We start from the raw sequence: 27,441 nt of genomic DNA on the forward strand, positions 1-27,441 counted from the left end.
GTGTGTCTTTTAAATCCCCTGTTTACAATGCCAATTTCATCGCCTAGCTTCTTTTTATAACAGTCTCTCAGCTTCCATATTGTTGTAGGACAAGATGTTGCTTCATTTAGGGAGTTTTTTTCTAGGACATCTGGGGCAGGATACATTCAGTCACTATTACCACACACTTTACCAAACACGGAACCTGAAGTAATGGCTATGACAATGCTTGTTGACTCACGATTCTGCTAAATTGGAAAAGCCACTTGTGCATTTCTCATGTTTTTGTGTGACACATCTGTAGCCCATTTGGCTTGCAAAATAGCTGCAAGGGTTTATATTTAAGTACAAAGGGTGCCAAGACAGCAAGGCTTCTGGATCTCAGCACCATGATTGGCAATTGGCATGATCACATCAGCCTTCTATTTATGTCAAGGACATCATTCATTTGTGTATTAATATTTGTTCTATACAGTGCTCAGAAACCGCAGGGAGGGTGTTAGGAAGAGTTATGTAAACAATTTAGTATTCTTATCGGTTGGCGTCGGGAGGAGACTTCATCATGTACGTTCTTCTGTCTGCATTTTCATGAAGAGCAGCTATAAAGACACGCATCATCAAATGTTTATTGCATGGTACTTTTGTTTGATTGAGACATTTTGCTGCAGAGCTTTCGTGCTGGATTTACTGCCACAACATATCATAGCAGGGTATTTGACTGAGGCCATGACTGCAGTTCTCGGGGGTAGGAGTTTAACTGACTAAGCAGAATATTGTTCTTGGTTAAAGGGGTAGTTTTGATCCACCCACACATTTTAAAAAAAATTGTGCATTTTTACAATTAACCTATTATATTTTCATTCATATTTTGCACATCCCTCCTAAGCTATATTAAGCCAGGTATCCGTTATTTGTTTAATGGGTACTTGCTGCTTACTAAATTAGTATTTTTGTGAATGTGTACCTGGCTGTATTGATTAATCATTTTATTTTTTAACTCGAGTGAGTTCTACAAATTTAATCCTGGTTCTCTACATTTCTGCAGAGTTCAATCAGTAGTAACATAAGTAATTCAGCTGCTTTAACCCCTTCGCAGCTTGGCAAATTCCCATGCTGTGCGGGGGAGGGGGGGGGGAGCGGCTCACAGCGCCCCTGTGCTCATGTCAAGGTCAGCTCGTCATAAGCCACGGTGGTAGTGTGCTCATGACAAGCTGAGCTCGTCATGACCACACCCGTTTCTTTAGAACGTTCGCACAGCAGAGGAATTAGCCCAGCGTGCAAGCGTTCTTAAGGTCATGACGAGCTCAGCTCGTCATGAGCACACGAGCACCGTGGCCCATGACGAGCTGAGCTCGACATGAGATTCGAAGGGGTTAAGAGATTGTTTAACCACCTTTGCTTCTAAATAGGTACCTTATTTTGGGCGTGGAACCTTCAGGCCAAATTTTCAGTCCGTCACAGAATTTGCCTCCTTAGAATGGCCTATAATATCTTTCCAGTACATTCCTGTTCTGAAATGGTAGCGTATGTGCTTCCATCACTCTGATGCTTTTTTGTCAATTGGGTAATATTTATGTACCTACTAATTGCTTTAAGATGCAATTCTCTAGAAGACCCTTCCTTTAAATATCATATTTGATCAAATAAATGGTACAATGCGGTGGATTTCAAGGTGGATATTGTGATTGTTGCCTAGGAGCAACAAGATCTTTCTTATATTAGAAAACAGTCCTTGTCTTAAGGCTCTACACTTCTCTTCCGAGGTTGATGAAGCAGGCTTCAATATTTATCTGTTAACGGTGATAATGAAATAACATATCCAATACTTCCAAAGGTATCCAGCGTGTTTTCATATATTTGGCTCGCTATCGCTTGCTCGGTGGAAGGAATTTTATGGCAAGAACAGTGTGGGAACTGTTGACACATCCAGAACTTCATAGATCTTCGAGTGCTGTTAAGCCTAGTGTCCATGTAGGGTCTTTCATGTGTGCGTTGAGTTAATGGAATCTTGCTAGTCTTGTTCACTGTTACAAACCGTGTATTTGTAAAGCACATGTTCACCCTTTGGGGCTTCTTGACATTGAATAACAGGTGTTTATCCATCTCAATGTTACTCATCTTACTGACCTCTGAAAAATTAAAGGCTCAGTGGACCCACAGTGATTTGAGCCTGTGGCCTTCAGGTCACACAAAGGTTTCTGGAGTAGATGCCTTAGTCCACTCATCCACCAGACCTGGCTCTTAGCGGACTATTGTACCTACCTCCCATCTGTAGGCTTCTGAAGTTCTTGCCAGCTAGGAGTGGACTTAGTGTTTGCTCTCGCTTAGCGGGAGCTTTGAAATTGGTCCCGCCAATCGAGAGCAAACACAGGTTTCCCTGCCCTTGCTAGTGCTGGCAGGGAAACTGCTGTGTCCCATGGGTGGACACCCCGGGACATAGCAGTTACTGGCTCTGGGGGATGGGGTCCCAAGGGCCATTAATCGCCCCAGAAGGTTATTGTGGCAGGTGCCTTAGGGACGGGGTCCCCGGAGCTGAAATCAGCCAGAGGAGGGGGGCCCCCTCTTTCCATTACTAATCTGGCCAGGCCATAGGGCCCCAGGGCCGTAATCGGCCTGGGGATGGGGGCATGTGTCCCCTCCCACTTTTAATAAAGCTTAGCCCAGGGGAATAGGTTCCCCTGTACTGAAATCATCCTGGGAGGCGGTTCGCGCTGCCCCGTCCCCATCTCAACAGCGACGGGCCCCGAGGATGGGGTCCCCGGAGCCGAAATCGTCCTGAGGAGGTGGGTCCATGTGCACCCTCTCCCTTATAATATAAACAATTCCCCCTGGACCTGGCACACCCAGGGGGCTAAAAAATACAAGCGTCGGTGACCGCCTTAGTTTTTTATTTTTTATTTTGCTGCGGATATTATGCATATTTGTGGCAAAATTAAGAAAAAAAGTTTCGGGCCTTCAGCAGGTTCCCTGTGGGACCCCACCGCTAGGCCTATGGGGAGTCAGGGTATTCCTACCCTGCCCCCTTGTGTGCTTTTTTTTATTTTTGTAATATTTTTCTTGGGACTCAGGTGAGTCCCAGGATGGCTGCCACCACTTTCTGATGGAAGTGGTTGCAGCCAATCTAATCTCAGCATTAGATCTGCCGGCTCCGTGGACCATCTGCATCTCTAGATATACGTAGTTCTTTTTTTTTTTTTTAATTACTTAAAAAGTACTAAACAGATTTACACCAACTTCCAAAAAGAAAAGAGATCTTTCTTGACCAAGATCTAGCTTTCTGCCAAATTTGGAGTAAATCTGTTAAGTAGTTTTTAAGTAATTAAAAAGAAAAAAGATTTACGTATATCTAGAGACGCGGATGGTCCGCGGAGCCGACCGATCTCATGCTGAGATTAGATTGGCTGCAACCAGACTTACATTGAAGTGATCCAGAATACCTGACCTACAGCTGCATAGCACATGTCCCAGAGGGAAAACGAGGGGGAAATAGAGAAAGGCAATTACTTAAGCTTGAAACCTACTATACACTTGAATTGGATAGTAAAGAGCCGCAAGGGTTCAATATTCACGAAGAATCATATACTTTTCTAGACTAGACCCACTCACACCCTGCACTGGCCAAGGGTACCTAAGAATGATTATCATCATTACTTTTACTTAGATTATTTTTAGGGTACTACCTTAAGTATTTTGACACATTCCTATGATATGGACTACATCATTACATTTGGGAAGTGGCTTCTCCCTTGTAGCAAATATTTTGTTATAGATTATCAATTAAATTTAGGCACCTGCTTTACTTAGGACTTTTCATAAGATCTAATCTGATCCTAATGTATGCATTATGCTTTTATATTATTGATCGTGAATTTGAGAGATGTTTTGTCCTGCACTCAGTGTGGTAAAGCTATACGTTTCTAAAAACGCCATGCCATTAATGTGTAGCCAAGCGATGTGGAGCTAATGCCACTTGTCTTGAATATTAGCCTCTTAAGTGCTGCGCCTATACCAGCGGCCGACGGCACCACTACCTCGGGAGTGCTGCCGTCGGCTGTTGGACGTTCCAGCTGCACCTGCGCAATGGAACGTTCAGCACTGGAGCTGGACGTTCCAAAGCAGCTAAGGTGTTAGTGAGATGTCTAGATAACGTATACGAAAAATATTTGCACGTGCAATTTAATGTTTTTTGACATATCCACTTGGATGCGTTGGCTACTCCATGTGCTTTTGCTAAGCGCTTTGAAGGTATTGGCACTTGCCTTTAATAGTGATATGTTTGTATGACCCACACTTAAAAGTATAATGTTTGGAGGAGCCAAGATGGTGGCGGAGACGGACGTGTAGTCTCCCGGCTCTCCGAGCCTTTGTCTCCCGCTGATAAATCCTGCCTTCTATCCTGATTTTGCGTGGCTGCGGGAAGACGGAGAAAGTGCGCTGAGGCTGTTGCTGTTTCTCCGGGAATCCTGCCAGCCTCCCAGCCTGAGAACTGGCCGATCTGCGCTGGCGGCCGCCCCTGGACCTGGAGCTGAGACCCGGGCGGCCCCGCTAAGATGGCGCTTGCTGAAGCACCGTGGCCCAATCGAGCTGGGGGGAGGCCGGCAATCTGCCTCACTACGTGCGACGCGACGATACTTCCTGGCCCCCTCTGCGAAGTCTTCTCCTGGCTGGCTGGTATTTCTCTACCGCTTCGCTCTGAGGGGAGCTCAGGTGAGACGCGCCGTGCCCCCCCCGTACTGGTGTACAGCCGACTAGCGGAGCCTGCCTCTGGTTGTGCCCCCGCCCTGAGTTTGCTAGGGGGGGCTTATCTTCTTGTTCGCTCGCCGCCAGCTGCCCTGGATTATCCCGGTAGCCTGGGACCCTGTCTACCTCGCAGATCTCGCCTGCACATTCCCGTGCTTTCCCGGGTGGATGGCAATGATGGCTGGCGCCAAAGAGGCGATGATGAGCTACACTGCGGCCCAGGATTGTGACGCCGAATGGACACCTGATCGGTATGCTGGGTGGCGAGCCGCACCTCAAACTGCGGACAGGGTGGTACATTTCCCTGATGTGACCTACAACACTGTCTTGGTAGCGCTTGCCGACCTGAGGGCTGCGTTGTGTGAGAACTTTCAAGTACTGTGCAGGAAACTAGATGATGCGGGTCTTTCAGCGGCGCTTATGCCACCAACTTGTTCCCCTCGCTGTGCTGATCCGCCTCCGCTGAGTTCCGACTGGGATACAATGTTGCCGTCTAAACGCATGGAGGATAGTTCTTTTGGCAACGCTACAGTGTTTCCCTCCCTGCTCGCATCCAAGACCTCCTTCGTGGCATTGCAACCTTTGTCTACGGCGCAGTCGGCGCTACAACTGGCTATCCTGGTGAATTGTGATCTACAGGCTCTGCTATTAATGAAACATGCTCTGCGATGCCTGTCTGCTCTGACAACGATATTCCATTGGGACAGGGGAACTGTTTGTGCCGGGTGGCGTCCATCTTGCTCTTGTCTGTCTCGATACTACCTTGGGTGGCCATCTTGTTTCTTTGTTCCATCTGAGGCGAGCTCTTGCCGGGTGTCATGGTTGAGTGGACGCTTGCGATCTGGTCAGGGCTAGGGGCTTCCGTGATAACTTATGCTGGTCTGTCTGTTGGGATCTCGGACTGGGACGCCTCCTCGGCGCGTATTGCAGTGATGGCTCCTCACATTTCATTCTGTTATTGTTGCTTATTGTGGTAATTTCGTGTGTGGGGTGGAAGTGTACTATTCTGGCTGGGAGTTCGGGAGACCTTGGATTTGGCCCTCCTCCGGTAATAATAGCTTTCTTTTTTCTTTTCTTCCTTTTCTTTTACTATATTTCGGGTTCCTTATTGGGCGACAGGCACACTGCTGGGGGGGGGATAGGCCGTAGCCTCTGCATGCGTGTAGGGTGGGGGGGTTGGGGGTTGGGATTTTATTTACCGCTTTTAGTTACTATGGGCCTGGTTTTTCTTCTCATTCTTCTGTTCTTTCCTTTTCCTTTTTTCTATCTTGAGTCCGTGAATGGGATTGGTGACGGGTGGGCGACGGGGGATGCAGTGCTTTTTTTTTTTTTTGGAAGACCTTTATTGACAAGAAGGTACACATACAATCATGCGCGCAGCCCGAAGGCTCAGGAATGTAATACAGGTCAATAAAGCAAGTCCATCAGGATCAAAGACAGGAGTATTGTGGTCTAATTTTCAATTTAGAATCTGAAGGATAGTTGGCGTCAGGATATCAAAAACAAAACATCGGTTCCGTTCTCATGAAAGCAGGATTAAACAGTATACTATGCAGAATGTCGCCAGAACCACATCTCGCCGCAATTAGGAATCGTCATGGAAAGGGCACAGATCGGGAAGCACAATGAACCACAAATAATACTCAAAACACAATAGTCCACATTCAGGAGGCTAAAAATATAACCAGTCCGCAATGTTACACAGTGGATAAAACTTCCAGATCACGCAAAACCCCAATCCCACTAAAGAAGAGTATATAAAAGAAAGAGACAAGAAAGAAGAAAAGTAGGGCCATAGAGACAAAGAACACAAAAAGACACGTTCCGCCCCCACCCCCCACCCTGCATGCAGCGGAAGGCCACGGCCCACCACCCCCATAGGCATGCTTGGTACCCCAGAAAACCCACAAGAGGGAATTTAGAAGAAAGACTCAACAAAGAAATGGGCCATAGAACGAAGAAGAAAGTAACCCACAGATCCCCAGCCCCCCACCCTGCACGTCTTACGAGGCTATGGCCCACCCCCGACTAGCGTGCCCGTCGCCCCAGAAAGCTCCCAAAGAAAGGGAAAAAAGCGTGGGGAGAGTCATGAAAAGCAAACCCCCGCTCCCCCCCACTCGCACAAAATAGCTCAGGGTCGATCATAGTTAAGCCAACTCGGCAATAGCAGCGTCGCTACATAAAACATTAAGCAAGGTCAACACACTAGTCGTCCGGGGATCCGTCCTTGTTACACAGAAGGGGGGGTCACCCCTGACCCATTTTGACCCTTCCATCTAAGCGTGGCCACTGAGAGTTAGTAATGCAGTACTTCAAAAGATCAGGGTGGCAAGGCAAGCAAGGCAGAATCAGCCGCACGGGTGATCCCGCCATCCAGAGGCTGAGAAACCAATCTTTCCAAACGTGTAGGAGCATCAACAAAGTACCGGGCCATCTCCCCAAGTCGCAACACAATAAGGGCAAACCAGATTCGATGGTCACAGGAGCAGTTCCGTGAAAGCGATCTGCCTGCAGCACAGTTTCAAGTCCCAAAGTCACACTCACGCAGTCGGGCAGCCCGAAGCCGCCACCATCGCTGGCCAGGGTCCCCCACAGGACCACCCGTGAAGGCATAGTCGCTTCTCCCATCTCCTGCATAAAGCTGTCTGTGGCCCCACTCTCCGTCCGATCATCAGGGCTCTCATCCATCGGCGGAGCTATAATGGCGTCCAGCCGTCTACCAAGGTCTTCGGCTCCCCTTACCCAAGTAGCACGGAGGGAGTCCAATGCACTCAGGATGTGTCGAATCGAGGGCTCCATCCTGCGAGGCCAGACCAAGCGCACACCCCCGCAAAGTAACGCCTTCACAAGACAGCGCCAGAAGTTGACGCGGTGACCCCTAGCCAAAGAGCTCCTAGGGGATCCATCAAACAGGGGCCGGCAAAGCACACAGTCGTGGGATGCAAATCACCATGTCCACCACGGCCGTAGACAGGGCACTTAAACTTCGAGCATTCCATGGGAAACGCCGGCGATAGTCGCGCTTCATGGTACGGGGTCGTGATGCTCAGGATAAACAATGCAGGATTACCGATCCCCGTACCACTGAGATCCAGGACACACAAAGCACAGGGCTTGCTCAAACAAACAAGTTCCACAACGTGTAGTCCGCTCCAAAATGGCGTCCCACCTCCGAGCAGTCAATCTGTACAATCAGTTGCAAGAACAAAGGGACGACCTCGCAAGCCGGTATAGTGTACTTCCCGATGTGTGCGTCCGTTTCTGGAGCTGCGCTCGGTCTCCGCGCTCATCCGTGTAGCTCCCACGCCGTCTGCAGCATTTCGGATCCCTGGACGTCCCGGCCTGCACAGCCGCGGTCTCCGGTACCATCCACAGCCGGCGTCCGCATCCGGCCCCTCGGCCAGCTGTCCGACTCCGTCACGGTTCAAACGGCAGGGAGCAGAGAAGGGGGATGTCGGTCTCGTCGAGCCCCAGGGAGCAGAGAAGGGGGATGTCGGTCTCGTCGAGCCCCAAGGTTTCTGCCAGTTACTCCCCGGACCTTCCGACGCCACAGAAGATCAGCGCCAAGCGGGGGAAGGCAGGATAATTCCAGGATTAATGCCGCGGCGAGCGGAGCTCACAGCCTAAGCGGCCATCTCGCTTCGCGCTCGGCCACGCCCCCGATGCGGTGCTTTTTTGATTGGCGTCATTATCCTGATACGAATACTCTTGTACCGCCATACTGCCTGGGGGGTTTTGGCTTCTGTTGTTACTGAATTCCGAGTGATGATGTTGCCTGATTATGTACTGAAATGCTCGCACGGACTCTGCTCTCCTTGGCTTCCTATTTATATAAAAAGGTGAACTTAATTTTTGGGATAAAATCTTAAAATTAACCTTCATTGCTCCTGGACACGGTAACACAGCGCTATCCGTCGTAACTTTAATTGCTTGCTGAGTTGTATTAATGAGCTACTGTGTCGCCGTATTGTTTGCATCCGTACTTAAAATGGTATCGTGGCTAGCCTGATGGTTGTGGGCCCGTATTTGTTCTTTTCTACTGCACAATAAAGGTTTCCTAAAAATTAAAAAAAAAAAAAAGTATAATGTTTAGCACTTGCACCGTAATGCTTTTTGAAGTTTTGAAATATCCACTTGGATGAGCTTGCGCTGGTACTTTACGAAGTATTGTTTACAATTGATATGCATTCTGTATGTTATAAGATGCCACTCAAAATGACGACCGCAATGAACTTGTAGTACTCTAGTTCGTTTTTACGTTTTGCTTTGATCACATGTTAAAAACGGATGTACAATGGCGCTCTCCTGTCGTGAACAAGGTTGCAGGCAGCAACCAAAACACGTTGACTAGCACACACCCTGTCCCTGAATAAACATTCTGGATCTACTGGGTCTTACTATGATTAAACCACTTTCTCTCCACACTCTCTCCCTTACCCTCGTGAGTGGCAAGGTTCTCAGCTGGGTTTTAGAATATCCTCGAAATTCCTGAACATCCAGCAAGCCCAGTAGAGATCGTCATGACCTTTACTTTATCCTCTTTTTATTGGATTGCAGTCCTGGCATCAGATTTGCTATTTGATGTATACAAATCACTACCTCTAGGCAGCAACTTATGCGGTTTCATAGGTATACCACTTAAGTATGCAATCACTGCACAGTAAATAATAATGAATATCTTAAGGCAGTAACAGCTTGGTTGCTCATGCAATGTGTGAGAAAATAAGTATGGCAAACACGTTATATTCTGAAACAGATAATCCAAACCCCAGGCCCTGAAACCCAGATATCCAAATAAATCCATCTGACCTTTTCTGAAAGTCCGTTCATAGGAAATCTTGTGGTAATCTGAAATACAGTTCAAGAATGATTAACCTAGAATGAGTAGCATACGATGAGCTGAGGCATTCTTAGCACCTCTGAAAGACAGAAACAATATGGGACTGACTGCGTGTATAGCGTACGTACAGTGCCACGGCTGCTCTTAACCCTTTTGCTGCGGGTGGCGGCCAACGACCGTCGCTAGCGCTACCTCAGTAGTGCTGTGCACGTCCGTTGTCCGAGGCGGCCCGCCCGCTTAATAGAATGCTCCGCACTGGCGCGGAACTTTCGAAGCAGCAAACGGGTTAAAGGGTCTCACTTACCTCTGCATTATAGAATCAACAATTATATCTAGCAACCTTATAGGTAAAAAATAACAACGTTTTTTGCTAGCCCTTGAGTGTACTTTTACCAGGTCAAGCATCATATCCTGTAGAGAGGCACGCCGTGGCGGTCTCTCCTTTAAGCATACGTTTTCTCCTACACGTCCTATGTGAGCAGGGCTCACCCTGCTGTGTACCTAATGCCAAATGTGAATGTGCCATATTGTCCACTGAGCTAAACAAAAGGGGATGATGGACGGAGCGTTTGAGCAAATCAAACACTCACCCCCAGTCAACTGATCTGGGTTTAATCCATCACCATTCTTTAGCTCACTCAGCCACCCCAGTTCCATATGCAAATCAGTCTGACCCTGTGCCTCATGGGAACAGTCCAGCCCGAACTGCCAAGCCATGTCTTCCCTGGACCGGAAACAAGAATCCTGGGACCGGTTTCGGATTCATAATCCTCATCAGCCAGGCTATCTTGAATCCAGTGGCCAAGTGAGCAAGGGACTCACGTCTGAGCATACCCTGCCAACTTAGGGCGAACAAAGCGAAACAAAAGGGGATGATGGAGGGAGCGTTTGAGCAAATCAAACACTCACCCCCAGTCAACTGATCTGGGTTTAATCCATCACCATTCTTTAGCTCCCTGTTCAGATATGGCCATATGCAAATCAGTCTGACCCTGGGCCTCATGGGAACAGTCCAGCCCGAACTGCCAAGCCATGTCTTCCCTGGACCGGAAACAAGCATCCTGGGACCGGTTTCAGATTCATAATCCTCATCAGCCAGGCTATCTTGAAACCAGTGGCCAAGTGAGCAAGGTACCAAAATAAAATATATTTATTTGACGTGACATGGATGGGGATAGACAATGGCCAAGTACTTCTGCAATTTTGCTTCTTTTCGAGTTGCACTATACCTCCTATCCATTTTGCCAAAGACAGAATGTCTACCTATATCTCTACCCGTGTCCCTCCCTATAGGACCTGCAAACATCACAAAAAACTACCTGAAAAGCTTTTCCTGCTACCCTTCTGATTACCATACCAGCCTCCTAGAATTGTCTGTTCATTCACCTTTATAGTAGCTCTTTTCCAGGGGCTTCGTAATGCTCCTCTTGCCCCTCTCCCTGTACTTTTTTTTTATTATATTTGATAACTCTATGCCAATGTATGTATATGCCCATATTTTGAGCACTGTTGTCAGAGCTGTTAGGCAGGTATAGGTGAAATGTGCTTGTTCTATACTCTGCACCTATTAAAGGGGCCTCCCCACCACTTGCACTTTTTTTGTTTTTGTTTTTTAAATCGAACCACCTAAAGGAGAGATACCCCTGAAAGGGTGTATAAGGTAATGTTAGACCACTGGCCATTTTATCTGTAGCATTGGTTTTATTGGTGCCGCTCAGTGCAGCCACGTGTCCTTTTTCAATTACCCTTGTATGTCTGTGGATCTCAATCTGAAATGAGTCAAACTCTTTAGCGCACCTCAAGCAAGCTATTCCTTAAACTCTATCCTTTGTTCTCCAAATTACATTTTCACATTTCATCATTGCAATAATCCTATCCAAGTACCTTTTGCAATTGATGCTGAATTGCAAATAATCATGTCCATTTGCTAGGCTTGATTGTTGTGGAGGGTGTAGGGCGGTGTTTGTTGTCCAGGGACTCACGCTATTGGGCCAGAAAGTAGAGGCGGTGCCCCGACGGTCACCTGACCTAGAGCCTGTCCTCTTTTTTAACCAGATGGCAGGCAACCCGCGCAGCGGTCGCAACAAAGTCGCGCCGAAGACGAGCCAAAGACTAGCCCGTCTGTGCCCATCAGGGCCCGCACGGGACCAGAGGCCATGACCTCTGTTCTTACAGCATCAACCATATAGGTATTTTCATCTGAACAACTGTTGGCACTTCGTCCCCCCAGACCTAAAGGTTGTACAACACTAAGGGCAATACATGCAGGTAGCGTTAAATGTCCTAATTGTAAATTTTCACTCTTGAACTTCCAACCCTATCCCCCCACTACAAAAAATTGCACTTCGAATAATCCGCATACTGCCCCTATTGCTGAAAACTTTCTGTTTTTTAGCCTAAACTGTCGCTCATTGCCCAAACATAAACTTGATATCTTTAACCTCTTCTGGGAAGAACAGCCAGATGCTCTCATTCTAACTGAAACGTGGCTGCACGACAGCGCCGGCCCTGATATAGCCACAGCTCTCCCCGCCAATTATGTCATCATGCTGCGAGATAGAGCACTAAAAACAGGAGGTGGCATTGCCATTATTTTTAAAAATCACCTGAAATGTAGTTTCGACCCCTTGAACATCCCGGATTGTGAAGCAGCCGCTTTTAAATTAATATTGACCCTCATTTTCACTCTATCAGGCATGCTGATCTATGGTCCTCCAGGAAACTCAACTCAGTGGGCTACCACCTTTGCCAACTACATTTCCCCGCTTCATCTTAGTTCTAAATACTTCTCTCTTATTGGGGATTTCAATCTTCATTTAGAAGATCTTTCCAACAATTTCTGTAATAACCTGATAGATGACCTTGCAGCCCTGAACATTAAGCTTCTTAATTCTGGCCCCACACACAAAGCAGGACATCTACTAGATCCTATATTCTCGAGTCTCTGAGATGGTATGTTATCCTGCCATTACTATATGTTGGTCAGATCACTTTTTATCTAAATTCACGCTTGGACTACCGATCCCTATTACCCCTCCTTCTTTTCCTCAGTCAACATCGAGGAAGAATTGGAAAAAATTGGTCCTTTGGGCTTTAAATAAAGCTCTGTGTGGCAATTCTCTCCAAGATGATCTAGAAATGGAAATTGCAGCTAAGACCACACAAACCTAGCTTTCTGAAGCCGTTGATTCATGTTTGCCCACACCTCACAAAAAATTCAATAATCATCGCCCCCCCGCCCCATGGTATAATGACTTACTCAAAACTGAAAAGACCAATTGCAAAGCACTAGAGAGGCAATGGCGTAAACACTATTCACCTGAGAAAAAAATTATATATACTAAGGCTAGAAATAATTATCATACCTCCTGTATAAAAACGAAAGCCGCTTATGTTTCCAAAACTATCACAGAAGCTACTAATCGTTCAAAAACTTTGTTTAATATGGTTAAAGAATTGGCAGCATCCCAAGCAATTGCAACTCCTCGGCCTCTATACGAGCTTCAATGCGATAATCTCGCACAATTTTTCGCAGGGAAAATTGAAAAGATAATCCTGGAAATGAATAGCTCTAGCGTTGATACCACCATATCCACGAGTCAAGAGGATACTGTAACTTCCCCTGCCCTTATGGGTACTTTAGACTGTTGGCCTCCATTACCATGGATGACTTCAAGACTATTCTTGAAAGTATCAAATCGGGATCACCAATGGATCCAGTTCCCATCAATATCCTGAAACAACTTGATAATCCTCATTTGGAGCTAATTCTCAATACTCTTAATATTTCATTTCTACAGTCTACTGTACCTGCTCTCTGGAAACATGCAATGGTGACTCCCCTACTAAAAAAAACAATGGCTGATTCTGAGGTACTGTCCAATTATAGACCCATTTCTCTCTTGCCAGTCTTTTCAAAAATCCTAGAAAGACATGTTCATTCACTTTTAACACATTTCACTGAAAACAATAACTCTCTCCATCCTTCCCAATCCGGCTTTCGGGCCGGCTACTCCACGGAAACAGCATTACTGGGTGTTACCGAAAAGATCCGTAAGCTTCTGAACGAAGGCCAAACAGTCGCACTTATTTTATTAGACCTTAGTGCAGCTTTTGATACCATCTCGCACAGAAGGCTAATAAATACGTCTAAAAACACTGGCATATGTGGTGCGGCTCTGGAGTGGATCTGTTCTTTTCTAGAAAATCGCACGTTCCAAATCATGTCAACTTCAGCCTGCTCTAAAATCTTTACCTCACCTCATGGAGTGCCCCAGGGTTCAATTCTAAGCCCACTTCTATTTAACCTTTATGTTAAACCTTTAGCGGATATAGCAGACCAAGCTGGACTCACTTTATTTACTTATGCAGATGATTCTCAAATCATCTTTTCCCTTTCAGACTCCAACTCATTAGCTCCTTCCCATCTCAAACAGGGCCTCACCAACATTTCTAATTGGATGACCAACAACCAGTGAAAACTAAATGGTGATAAGACGGAGGTTCTTATCTTTGGAAAACAAAAGGACCTTTGGAAGTCGTCCCACTGGTCTACTCAAATGGGCAATCTTTCTGTTCCGATCAGCCATGTTTGTAACTTGGGTGTTATTGTAGACAACACACTGTCCATGCACCAACAAACTGTTTAGATAGCTGCTCTCTGTTTCACCATTTTAAAATGGCTCAAGAACATTTTATGGATGTTGCCCGTTTCCACCCAAAAGACTGTAGTCAATGCTCTTATTACATCAAGACTTGACTACGGCAACATTCTTTATCTTGGGTCAAATAAAGCCGTGGTGCGTAGACTACAGCTCATCCAGAACCCTGCTGCTAGGTTGCTCTGTAGGATTCCAAAGTCCTCTAGCATTTCTGGCCACCTGCGTGACCTGCATTGGCTCAGGGTTGAGAATCGCATCAAATTCAAAGCCCTGAGCTATATGTTTAGGATAAAAGCTGGTACTGCTCCCAAATATCTTCAAGCACTAGTACGTCCCTACATACCTGCTCGTTATTTACGATCTGAAACCGCGGCAAACTTTAAACTCTCAAGAATTGGAGGGAGATGGTTTTCCTATCTTGGCCCCTCCATCTCGAATACTCACCCTACCTCCATCCGTAAAGAAACGAATTACATGCGTTTCCGAAAAAACCTCAAAACCTGGTTGTTTGATCAGTAACATCTACGGAAGGTCGTGTTTCACTATCTATGCCCAGTTTTGGCGCCGGGAAACCCTTTTTGGGTAGCTGATCGCCCTACAAACGTAACAAATAAAATAAATACATTTGTCTTTCTTAGTGGCATTTGTGGTCTACATTCCAGCTGCATCTCCTGTAATTTAGTTCCCTTATAGTACATCTTTTTGTACAGTAATTAAACTAACTGTTGCCATAACGATCTTGACCTTATCATGACCATAACATTTTTTGATGGCTCAGGTGAGAGCCAAGTGGTTTTGTTATTCCCGTATATGGCCAATTCTAACTGCCCGTCCGCCTGGCATTGATATAAAATCTCCCTGAAAAAGTTGAAATTATTGAGAACAAGGAACGTACTTTACAATAAATACATGTTGTATATTTGTCAATGATGCTTCTGATATGGATTTTCTTGGTCATCTCTATTTTGTAACAGTTTGTCTGTTAGCTTTCTATATGACCTCATTTCCACCCTTAGTTAACCGTTTACTTTTTCTTGTCTAAATTTGATTTTTCTTCTATCGCCCTCATGCAACAACTATATTGACCCTGTAACAATGTGTTTGCATGGCCAGCAGCCAAAGTGGTGTTAGTTTTTGTTGTACAACTGCTCATCATAAACATTCAACTTCAGATCTCTCTTGCTAATGTCACTTTTGTTCGCCACAGTTATCATTAACATTGACACACACTTTCACCATCTCCCAGTAAACATTCTCTCTCCCACAGTTCCCCATATCGAGCCCTTCTGGGGCAGGAGAGGTGACTTCAATGTTAAACGTAATTTTTTTTTTTTAGCAATCTTCCCTAGTTGGTGCTGAATCCTTTTTTCTGCTATGTAATTTGCTTCCCTTATGCAATTGTGTTTATTCATCACTTTGTTCAAAAATCACACTTTTGTATTTCAGACACCGGGCTTTTGGTATTGTTTCACATAATATATGTCTTTTGCAAATCACTTTTTAATGTTTTTCGACACGTTTTACACCTCGAAATCTCATTTTTTCAAACTAAGGATGAGTCAATTGGTCTGTGCACATTGAAGTGTATTATCTTGTTAGCTTTGTTTTCGATGGTTGAGGGTGTTCTGGCCATGTTGCCTTGCTCGTTATTGTTTCTTTTGTAATGTTTATCAATTAAATGGTTTTCGCCTCTGTACAGTACTGTACACGTCTTTCACCTTATTATCATGCACCGTAAAGGGAGTTGAAACCTCAGGTGCTTCGCAGAACAGATGTTACCAGAGGTACTTAGCTTCCATATTTACTGGCAACAGAGACTTGATTATTTAATGAGCGCACCCTGGGCAACCCTGAGAAGAAAACGAACTGTGCCCATGGCGAGCGTAGCCCAGGAGAGAGACCTGTTTTTTAATCACGCTGTTCCCTCGGGTTCTGTCTTTGAAATGTATCTTTAAATGATACTGCTGAGCAACTCTTCGTTTGAATGCTGGTTCACAGGAAGCTTTCTAATGAGTAAATTGTATATTTTATACAATATTTTTAATGCCTAGAATTTTTTTACCCAATTTGTACAAGGTTCCTATAGTGGGAGAGTATATACCTACACAACGGCACAAGGACTTGGACCCAGTGGTTTCCAGCAATGTCTAGGGTATTTTTGAGCGTGCATTCTGGCATTTTCGTGCAGCACATTTCCATTTATATCGATTAACCAAAACACGGGGCACCATGGGTGACTTTACTCATCCTATTGGCTGCTGAGAGGTTAGGGTAAGGTCAAAGAAGGCAAACTACAGAAAGTTATCTAGGGCTCTGTTCCTACAGCGGCCAACTTAACTTCTTTTGAGAAAGAGCTGCAGCACAGACCACCAACCCTTTGTAGTGTGTGAAAAAGGCAGCTTTATTGGAACAGGTGCACATCACAAACTTTGCCTGGGCAATCCGCTTTACAAAACTAAAGCCTCAATATACATCAAATTAACTAATAAATATCCTTCACCTAACCTTACAGTCCGCCCACATAACCCACCCCACAACTTTCTTGTTGGAATTGTAGTGCATTTCAACAGATTTCAACTTTAACTTTCCCCTACAGCCTATGACTGCATGTATCAACCTCTAAGTAACCAAACATCCTATACTTAACCTTGAACACCCTGCCTACCCTTTCTTTCCACATGGTTCACCAACTGGCAACAGCAATCAAATTCTGTAAACTCCTGAAAAACTTTCCAGGCTACCGCGAAGCATCTGTAATTAACCACTGCGCCTGTCTCAACAACGGAACCCAAGCATATTCAGAATCAACTGACAAATTAAAATTCAAAAGCTAACTAATGCAGACGGGTGGGTGGGTAAAAGTGCCACTAATATCTACCTGCTGTGAATCACCAGGTCACATGTACCTAAAATGGTGCCTGGGAGCCCAAAGAAATCCCCTATATAACCTTGGGCTATAGTGAGCTTTAAATGTAGCGCGACTACAAAATATCAGTCCTGAACTGCACCACTGTCCCAATCTGCCGGGAGGCAGACCTTCCTGTGGTCGGCTGCCGTTTAAACCCTTCTTGGGAGAGAAGAGTGCAGCACAAACCACTGACCATTTTTATTGTGTGAATAAAGCCACTTAATTAAAACAGGTGCACATCTCAAAATTTGCCTGGGCAATCCGCCTTACAAAAATAAAGCCTGGCTATACATCGAATGAACTATCCAATATCCTACCCGCTCCCCTACAGTCCCACCCACATATTCCACCCCACAACTATCTCATTTGAACTGTAGTGCATTTCTACAGTTTTCAACTTTAACTTTCCCCTACAGTCTATGACTGCATGCATCAACCTCTAATCAACCAAACATCCTATACTAAACCTTGAACTTCCTGCCTACCCTCCCTTTCCATGTGGTTCACCAACTGGCAACACCAACCAAACTACTGTAAACTAATGCAAAACTTTCCAGGCCACCGCCACCCATAAACAAGCATTTGCAATGCAATAGGTCTCGCATTTACGTGAGTTTAAGCTATTGACATTGTAAATGACAATGCCTTTTATTTGTTTTTAAAACAAAATCAAAAATAAAAGGCATTGTTATTTGCAATGTCAATAGCTGAAACTCGCCTAAATGCGAGACCTATTGCATTGCAAATGCTTGTTAGATTAGTGAGTTGAAACGCTTAATTAAAAATTAAATAAACAAGCGTGGCCTCTAAAATGAAAGCGGGCCATCCTCCCAAAAACAAAAAATTTTACTTACCGACTTATGAAGGAGACTGTGTAACGCCACAAGTAATGGTCCAGTCCTCATGGGAGGTAACAAATGACGACAGGGCGGTAACAAGAAGGGACTAACAAGCCTCATTATCAATCAGAAACCAGCATTTACTAAGGACAATGACACCAGCCAATCAAAAATATGGACGGAGAGCAGGCAAGGCTTCTATAGCATACTCGACTACTGCATGCCTCGCAGAGCGAGCAGTGTATGCGGGCTGCCGCTAAGCTCGACCTAAAAATTAGCATTGCCTCTTAATGCAGTGACAATCTAACATACTAAATTGAAACGGTTTTGCGTGTTAAATGCACTTTTTTGAATTTTAAAGAGACAACCGTATTCAGTTTTAAATGAGGGTTACTGCATGATTTACATGGCAAATGAAATCAAGGCTCCGATCGTTAATCTGCCAAGTTAGACACTTTGCTCGGCTCTGGCTCGGCTCTTTCTGTTAATTTCTTGGCTCTCCAGCCTCTATAAATAATCTGCCAAATCCTGTAGGAAAAAAATTCCAAATATCTCCTTGACATTGGAATGGTGGATTGTTGTGCTATAGGAGTAAACGGGCAAAAGTAGATAACTATTAACATTCTGGGATAAGAAATGGAGTCAGTTTTCGATTACCATTAAAAAAGCTTTGTGCATCCAGTGCCTCTGCTCTGCACTAAGCCCATCAGCAACAGCTTCTTCCCCACACATTGGGCTCTCTCTCAGGTCCATAAGTCCAACCGGGATCAGTGAAAGAACACCAACAACCCGGCAAAGGGAAAGGTCACGCATGCAGGTTCTGCAGCCTGCAAAAGGGTTTACTTTAGTCCTTTTTCGGTGTCACCAGTAAGCTTCATTGAAGTGCCACATCCCCAGCTGTTGTTGACAGCTGTCAAAAGTAAATGGTGTTCATGGTGTGCAAAAACTCTTATACAAGGAGCAGTCCTCGTTTGCTGTTTACCAATTAATGTGCCATTGGACATTTAATTCGTAAAATATAAGCCAGTGATCAGTTGGAGGCATGTGACTGTGATTGTGCTGTGAGTGTTTACTATTCTAAGATGGCGCCTACAATTCGGAAAATGTAATGAGGTTTCGTAGTTCGGTATTCGCGTTCAACCTCCTACGCCGTTGGTGATTATGATGGCGAATTATTCTGTCATATTGAAAGGCAGCAGCTTGATAGACTTTGGTCCGAAGTGTACAACAATACACTGGGCGCAGAAAGGACCAGGTTTTTGTGTCACTACAGGGAAAGGGAGCTTGAGAAAACTAAGCACACCACCACGTTTACACTGATGTAGAAAAGTAGACTGCTATCAAAAAAAGAAGATGGGTATCTTTTCATAACAGCCCAGTGAGTGTGAACATAATTTTAGTTCTACATCTGTGTCTACCCATGTCCAGGGCCGCCTTGAACAATTAACAAGCTGTTGCCATTGTGAAAAAAATATAGTGCTTCCCGACTAATGAAGGAGACAGTGTAACGCCGCAAGTAAAAGATCCATTCCTGATGGGCAGGCACAAAAGGAGACCAGGGGGTAACCAGGCGGGACTAAGTAGCCTCGTTATCAATCGGAAGTTAGCATTTACCATGGCCGATGATGCCAGCCAATGAAAAATATGGGCGGAGCTTCCATGGCACTTCCACATCTGTCCCGCCTACAATATGCCTCGCAGAGCGATCAGCGCATGCGCTGCAACTCCAGGCTCGACCTAAAAAGAGAGCCTGCTAACTTTTCTGCCTCCCCCACCACTGGTTGCCCTTCTACACAGTCTACTTTAGCTCCTAATGTTCAAAAACCTTGCCAGCACTTCCCTCAACTCTAACAAACATGACACGCAATAGCTCGACCCTGTCACCTCCAAAAAATATTTTTTTAAAGAAAACTCTGTTGTCTTATTTAATATCTGCATGACAAATGCCACAAGACGAATTTCTCTGCAGAAGCGAAGAATTTCCCTATTCACTTTCCTACGCGCTGTGTCTATAGCTGAGGGCTTGTTGGTCCCTCTCTTAATCCTCCTTGCCATAAACTCTACATAAATCCTGTCTCATGGCCCTCAGCGTCACCACACTTTCTCCCTCATGAGATTGTTCTCCCCTAAATGGAGACAAACACGTCCAGGCATTTACTGCCTTCTAACATGTCATTCAAACAGTGAGACCATTCACGGCAACACATACTCCCTATCCTCTGCCAAGTAATGGGAAACAAATGCTTGTTACAAAACAAATTTGCATCAAAACCCCTCCCCGAGAGGGGTTTTGAGAGGGGGGCTGAGAGACCAGCTCTGTTGAGCTTGTCTCTCAGCCCATCTGATGTGCTCCTAGATCATGCACATAACACCTGTAGCAGTCTAAAGACCAGCGCTCCAAAAGCATAATATCCTTGTGCGCCCAGCCTCTATTACCCGCTTCAGTCGCAGTGCCAATGCAGAATGAATGAATACCATAATCAGCTGGGGGAACCCCCAATGCCCCAAGCGCTGTGACGAGAACTGATAACAGTTATAATGCTGAAACCTTCACCCAATTGGTGCTTGAGAACCATACCGCTGGGCCGTCACTACAAGTCACCCATTGATCGTACCAAACTTCTGGATTTTGCCCCAGCAACATTAAAGAGTGCAACACTACGCTCTGCTCCGGCGATCTCAGATCACTTTTTGAGATATGAAGCCCTATATCCTACCTGGACTCCCTTCTCTTGACATCTTCTCAGTGTACCCCACCCCGGCTCCTGCCACCCATCAACTCCGATATGCGGAGCGTACCAAAAAACAGCAAGGACACGAGTGCAGAAAACTAGCATTTCTCCATTGAACCTGGCATACCTCCGACAACTGCCGAAGAACCTCTCAAAACAGGTACCACGTTAATGGCTCCCTAACATGCCCGAAACATCCCTGCCCCACAACAATTTCCTCATAAAAGTGACACTTGCAAGTATTCCGGCAGTGGTAACGCGGGACAGGCCCCTCCCGATTAAGTCCAGGGTAAACGGAATCATCCTCAGCCCAAAGCCAGCCCTGTTCTCCGCCTCCGATGCCAAAAATTATGCCACTCCCTCACCATAAGCTCTCTGTGTTGACTGTACAAGGAACCCTACCACCAGTTGCACCATCCTGTATTTCCTATCAACCGCAAGTTCTCTGGCATGGTTGTCTGACATTGGTCTGCGTTTTTGGCCAACCCACGAGTCTCCCCCACTGTGAACGAGACAAAGCGTCCGAAGTGTCATTGTCCACCCCTGGAACATGCAGCGCTCTGAAAGAAATATCATGTTGCAGTCAACCTCAACACCTGTGCGTCGCTGGAAGACTGACTGTTCACGACCTGCACCATTGACAAGTTGTCAACCTGGAACAGCACCCTCGGATGAGCCAGCTCTGCCCCCTGCTTTCCACTGTGCCAGCCATTCTTCTGCACACCACCTGCCTAACAATACAAACTGAACCCAACCCACCTGCTGCATCTGAGAATATCCGCTCATCCCAATCCATGTCTCCTTTCATACTAAAGGAATCCCATTGAAAGGCTGCAGGAAAAAAACACCACATCCGAAGATCTTCCTTGATCCCTGCTGATAGCCAAACATGATAAGGCAGCGACCAACCCGAGAGTGCTAGACCCAATCTCCTGCAAATTCTTCTACCTGCTCTGACTGACCACCCTTAAAGCAAAATGTAAGTGGCCCAGCAATCCGTGAATCTCTCTTAATTACCAGCATGCAAATCCACTATGCCTGCATTGTCTCCTTTTTGTCCTGTGGCAGCCTCAACTCAGTCCATTGGGAATCTATTTCAATGCCCAGAAAAGCCAACACCGTACTCGGGCCCATGGTTTTCCTTGGTTCCAGAGGAACCCCAAGGTCACCCATAAACTCTTGAAAGGTTACCAGCAGCTGCTGGCAGTACGCCGAGCCGGGTTCCCCTACGAAAAAGAAATCATCCAGATAATGTCACCAGCTGATCTGATGGGCCGTATGCCATGTGAAAAGTTACTGCAGAAATGAACTGAAACATTCAAACCGTAGAAACAATATTGAACAGCCCATCAGCAGTGCCTTGTCCACTCCACGTACCACTGCCCTTGAGACTGCATGCCCAATAGCTGGAAATAGTCTAGATGTACCGGAAGCAGCCGAAAAGTTGACTTCACATCGCACTTTGCTTTCAGTGCTATTGGGCCCTCCGTCATCACCAGTGACATGGCCACGTCTGTCTGGTAATATAACACAGAGGACATATTCTCGGAAATAAAATAATTAACTGACCCCCAAACCCCTCCACCCCCCTTCTGGCCAAGACAGATGCTGTATTATATTAAACTGACCCTATTGCTTCTTAGGCACCACTTCAATTGTTGACATGATCATTGGCCAGTCGTCAGAGGGGGCACGCCATCCTGCCTTCCAAGACCTCCTTATCAAGCTTGTCCTGCCCTGCCTGTTTGTGTTCTTTCATGGACCACAAATTGTCCGCTCACCTCCGAACTCAGAAACCGTCATACCCCAAATGAAACCCCATTTGAAACCATCCCACATTATCCTTGCCTCTTCCAGCCGATCCTAACAACGTAGCCAGTACTTAACTGAAGTATAAGTCTTTTGCCCCAGATACCTGTGAGGCCCCCTCTCTCTGTTTCCATATCACTGTTGCTACTGGTGTGACCACTGCCCACTGGAGTATGGCTGCCACTGTCCTGAGTTCTGTCCCTGGTATCCGCCTACCACGCCAAAACAATGGATGAGGGCATGTCTGCCTGAGCACTTGCAGCAATCATGGGGAAACTTTCAGTTCTCCGAAGTACACATCCCTTTGGTATAGTCCCAACCTGTTCCCCACGTCCCGCTTTGGGCCTTGGACGCAATACCCACCCCTCCCCTGGTGGGTTAGCCGTGAAAGGGCTGATACATTATCAGCAAGCCACTGGCCATGAAAATTGTTTTACCCAACTTTGCGGCACCCATGATCCGTTGCCAAAGATCTGAGTCCAGCTCCCCTCATTTCACATCAGGATCCCATTCCAACTGCACCCGGAATTCCTCATCATACCGAGCCGATGCATATCCTCCCTCCCATATTTTGAGCCTTTCTGATCACGTCCATGTACTTGAACATGGTCACACAGCGCTCCGAGAACTTCTTGCAGTATATGCTGGCATAAATATAAAATGCGGCGGTCCAATTTTTAATTGTCAGGGGCACCCTCTGCCATTTTGCCTGATCATAATCTTCCTCCTTGGAGTGCGCCCTTCCCTATGTAGTAGTTTGAGCATTTCTACTTACTCCCCTTTCCAATTATTTTCCTTCGTCGCCAACATCAAATGTGCCCCCAATGGCTTTGTCAACCCCATGTAAAGTAACATCTTGATCTCCTTTCTCTCCAACCCCTCCTTCTCACCTTTTTCGTTTGCACTCCTCCATTGCCTACCCCACTACTGCTACCCCCACAAGCCTCTGTCGCTAAACCTTGCCTGCCCTTCGTGCAGTCCACTACGGAGTCCATACCTACTTCTCTTATGCAGCCACTACCCCATGCTCTCTTGTTCACCCTCTGTGTCCACACCCGTGGACACCATCACCAGACCCACACTGACGACCGGTTCCTTACCTGACTCCAAGGTCGGTGCCTGTACAGATACTTGTAGCCTTGCCATGGGTGCCTTCACCGCCATACTCCGCCAATCTGCATTTGCCTGCAACATACTAGACAGGACATTAGCTGAAGCCCCCTCCGCCCGTTAACCTGTGCCAGCACCGGCTCTTCTCCGTCCCGCAAGTCGCCTTCCTCAAGGCTGTCTTCATCGTAATCAACCAGCATGACTCCCAATGGGGCCTTCTCTCTGGCCCAACTGGGGCCTGCACACACTCCCCCTCTTGATACCGATACTCTCTTAAGGCTGGAGGCGGTCCGTGATCTTCCCATGAGTGGGGCCGACGAGGCCATTCTGGACCTTCTTCTGACAGCCGCGTAGAGAACCCCCGACGACGTCTAGTGAACCTCACTGGACCCAGCCATCTCTTCATCTGGGTGTACAATAGCCACCCCCAACTCTACTGCCACTCCTCCAGCTGGAACAAAGATGACAGGAGTGGTGTACTGGCTCCCTGTGCCTTCTGCTGGCAACCTCCATCTTCTACCTGCCCCAAGACCAATTACCGCCTCCTGCCTCTGCGCTCTCACCTCCCCCTGCGTACCAGTCCCCAGCGACCTCACCCGAATACAGCTGCACAGCTGCCCCACCACACGCCCCAGCCCCTGTTCTTCCACTTGCCCTTCCTTTTCCTCCTCTCTACTCCATTCTAACATGGATGCTACCAATGCAGACATGGGGCCCATGGCCTGTACTGACTTCCCCCACATCTCTGTCCCATGCTTTTTCATTGAATCCCCCCCCCAAAGTCCACAAATCTGTAGCATGCAGATCACTCCCCCACCTCATCACCCCCACCCCAACTCATCCTCTCCCAATGAACTTTCTGTTGTCCAGCAGAACAGCAGCCCCTGCAGGGCCATCTGGAGCCACTCCCACCTCCCAAGGCATGACTTCTGTTTGTTCCCCATATAGTGCCCCCCCCCAATCACCACATCCTTATCTTGTGAGGGCCCCCAACCTCTGGGCCCTTCCAATACCTTGTACGCTAGCTCCTTTCTGCAGTGCCCCCAGGCGCCATCCTTTGCATCCAAACCCTGCTCGAAAACTACTATATCTAGATGCTCTGTCCCCTCTGTGGCCCTGCACTTCTCTCCAATAGGCTTGCTCTTGTGGGTGGCTCCGCAGATGTCGCCAGCTTTGCCTTAATACTTATAGACCCTGAATACCACTTGAAAGCCACTCTCTGTGTACCCCACTCCCTCTCCTAGCCGTGCATTTTCCTCAAACAAATTTGCCCTTGCGGGCTGCTCAGCAGACGACACCCGCTTTGTCTGATCTCTCTTGGCACTGGTCCCGTACTTGGTCAGTTGGACCACTGCTGTTTGCCCCATATTGCTGTCCGTTGAGGCACTGGCTGACGCCTTCTCAAATGCTCCCAGGCCCCCTCACAGCCTCTATATGCTGCAGCCCTGCGTCTACTCCTGGGGCGTGTGGGCTTTCTCTGGCATAATGGCCCAGTGCACTACTACGCATGACTCCCCCATTTTTATGCCGAATGAGGAGCCGCTCGTCTGGACACAGAGCGGTCCCTGGCACTTACCGGTTCCTCCGCAAACGCTACTGCATGCCATTTTCGCAGCGGCGCACATTCCATAACAGCCGCAGCTGTGTGGGCGGACTCCGGGCATGTCGTGCTCACCACTGCATCGCCGCCCGGCCTCCCGGAGGAGCCGCATTGCCTCTGCTACCATTGTTGCAGAATCTGCCATGACTTACGCTCCGAGGTAAGGCTCCACACGCAAAACTTGCTATAAAAATATAAATTCGTCACTAAAGAAAATAATCACTAAAATCTCCCTGTCACCAGGTATCCTGTACCTAAATTGGTGTTGGTGGCAGGGACCCCAAAGAAATCCCCTATATTACCTTGGGACATAATGGGCAATAAATGTAGCCCGACTACAAAATGGCAGTCCTGGACTGCACCACTCTCCCAATCTGCCCGGGATGGCAGACCTCCCTGTGAGTGGCTGCCCCCAAACCCGCCCTTTGGCAAGCAGGGAGCACGGTCAGTGCTAGGGTTGCAGAAGGACAAGTCGGGGTTAGCTGCAGCAAGACCCAGCTACCACAGGATTTTTTTTTTTAAATACTGCATGCTTTGCCCTTGCTTACATTTGCGACGTAATTGGTCATTTTCAAGAGCCAATGTCCCTTCCGTTAAGTGCCTACTGCTGTTTAAATATTGAACTTTTTAGCACATGCAGTGCTTGAAAACAGTAAGATCTGCCTTTGGTGCTGTTTTGTTTCAGCAGTGTGTACTTAGGGCAGGTGCCTGCCTGTCTGGCTACATTTGGTAATTAAAACCAACTCGTTCCATTTCTTGAAGGGACTCTATGTCCCACGATTTACCGCCCTCTCAGGTCTCCAGCATGTTAGACCACATTGTATCCATTATGTCTGTGTAGGCGGAGTGTCGTCTGTTGCGTTCTCTTTTCTACTTATTCGTTTTGCTGTATGTGTTGCTCATTTTACCTTGTTGCTGTTTCTTTCACTACCAATGTCCCCCCTCTGTCGAAATGCAACCGTTTGTCTGGTATCACCAACTCTCGTCTCTCCCGATAAAGTTATGTTAAAAAAACACATATATATTTTGTTAGGTTTCATCAGCCGGTTTTCAGTTTTTAACACCTGTACTCCCGGCCACATCTACCACATTTTTCCGCAGGCTCGTATTGCAGAGAGCACAGCATTGCAAACACAAACCCCCTCACCATTGACAGCAAATTGTAAACTATATGTAAGAAAAAGAAATGTAAGGCCACGTTCACAGAGATTTTTGCACACCTCATGACACGTGCACAAATAGTATAATTTACCAGTGCAAATTTACATCAGGGATTCACAAAGCATACATTTGCACTCATAAATGGTTGATGCACTTACATTTCTACTGGTATGCCATTATTTTACATGCGAGTGTATCTGATCACAAGAGTGGTTTGTGGGCTCTCCAGGGTAGGGACATTAACAGAAGTAGGTGAACTCCCACAAACCTCTGAATGTTTGTGGGTGTCTATAAACGTGGAAGGCACATTCCCATTCCTTCCCTTTCTGGATCATTTACTCAAGTCAAGGGTAGAAGTAATATTGTATCTAAGTTGGCAACGTGATATTTTTTTTATCCGGAGTCATTAATTTATAAAATAAATACAAATAAGTGTGGTGCCAAAACTTTTTTGACATAGCTAATGAATGGAGTGTCTCCCATGCAGTACTGCCAATTCATTCCTAGGTCAAAGTGCAGCGGTCATGCACTTCAGTGATGGCAGGCTCACCCCTGCGCTGACAATGGGCAGATGCTCTCCAGCGTGTCCATCACTAAGCCACCAGTGTGTCTCCTGCTTGTGGTATCAGGACACAATACAGGCAGGCTGTCACTTGCAGCAGGCAGAAGAGTCTAATCGGGCAGTGGTGGACTGACTTACTCTTGTAGGAGAGCACAACAGGCATGTAGCAGATGAAGAGCCTAGCATCGCATACTCGCCCCAGTACATTCGTCTAGGACTCCTTGAAGAACTAGTTGTGGGACTTAGTGACGTGACAGTGTCAGATTGAAGTCCCGACGATGTTAAGTGACACCATTTCTGTGATTGGATTGAGGTCTTCAGTGAAAACTCCCTTTTTGTTTTGCAACAGCACTTTACTTACCTCCATTCACCTATCCTGTTCCTGTGAATCCTCTGGGACCACCGATCTGTTGGTGCTTGTGGGCCACTATGGTCCTTGTCGGCATTCAGAGGTGGTCCAAATACCAAGGGACATGGCGGTGCGAGCCCATGTAGAGCCT

General features: G+C 46.6%; 1 protein-coding gene across 8 annotated transcripts in view; it reads left to right on the plus strand.

Moving 5' to 3' along the window:
- Positions 1 to 27,441, plus strand: part of ST7 (suppression of tumorigenicity 7) — a 579,549-nt gene that overhangs the window by 307,050 nt on the left and 245,058 nt on the right. The window lies entirely within an intron of this gene.

This window comes from Lissotriton vulgaris, chromosome 1_1 (assembly GCF_964263255.1).
Source record: "Lissotriton vulgaris chromosome 1_1, aLisVul1.2, whole genome shotgun sequence".
NCBI lineage: Eukaryota > Metazoa > Chordata > Amphibia > Caudata > Salamandridae > Lissotriton > Lissotriton vulgaris.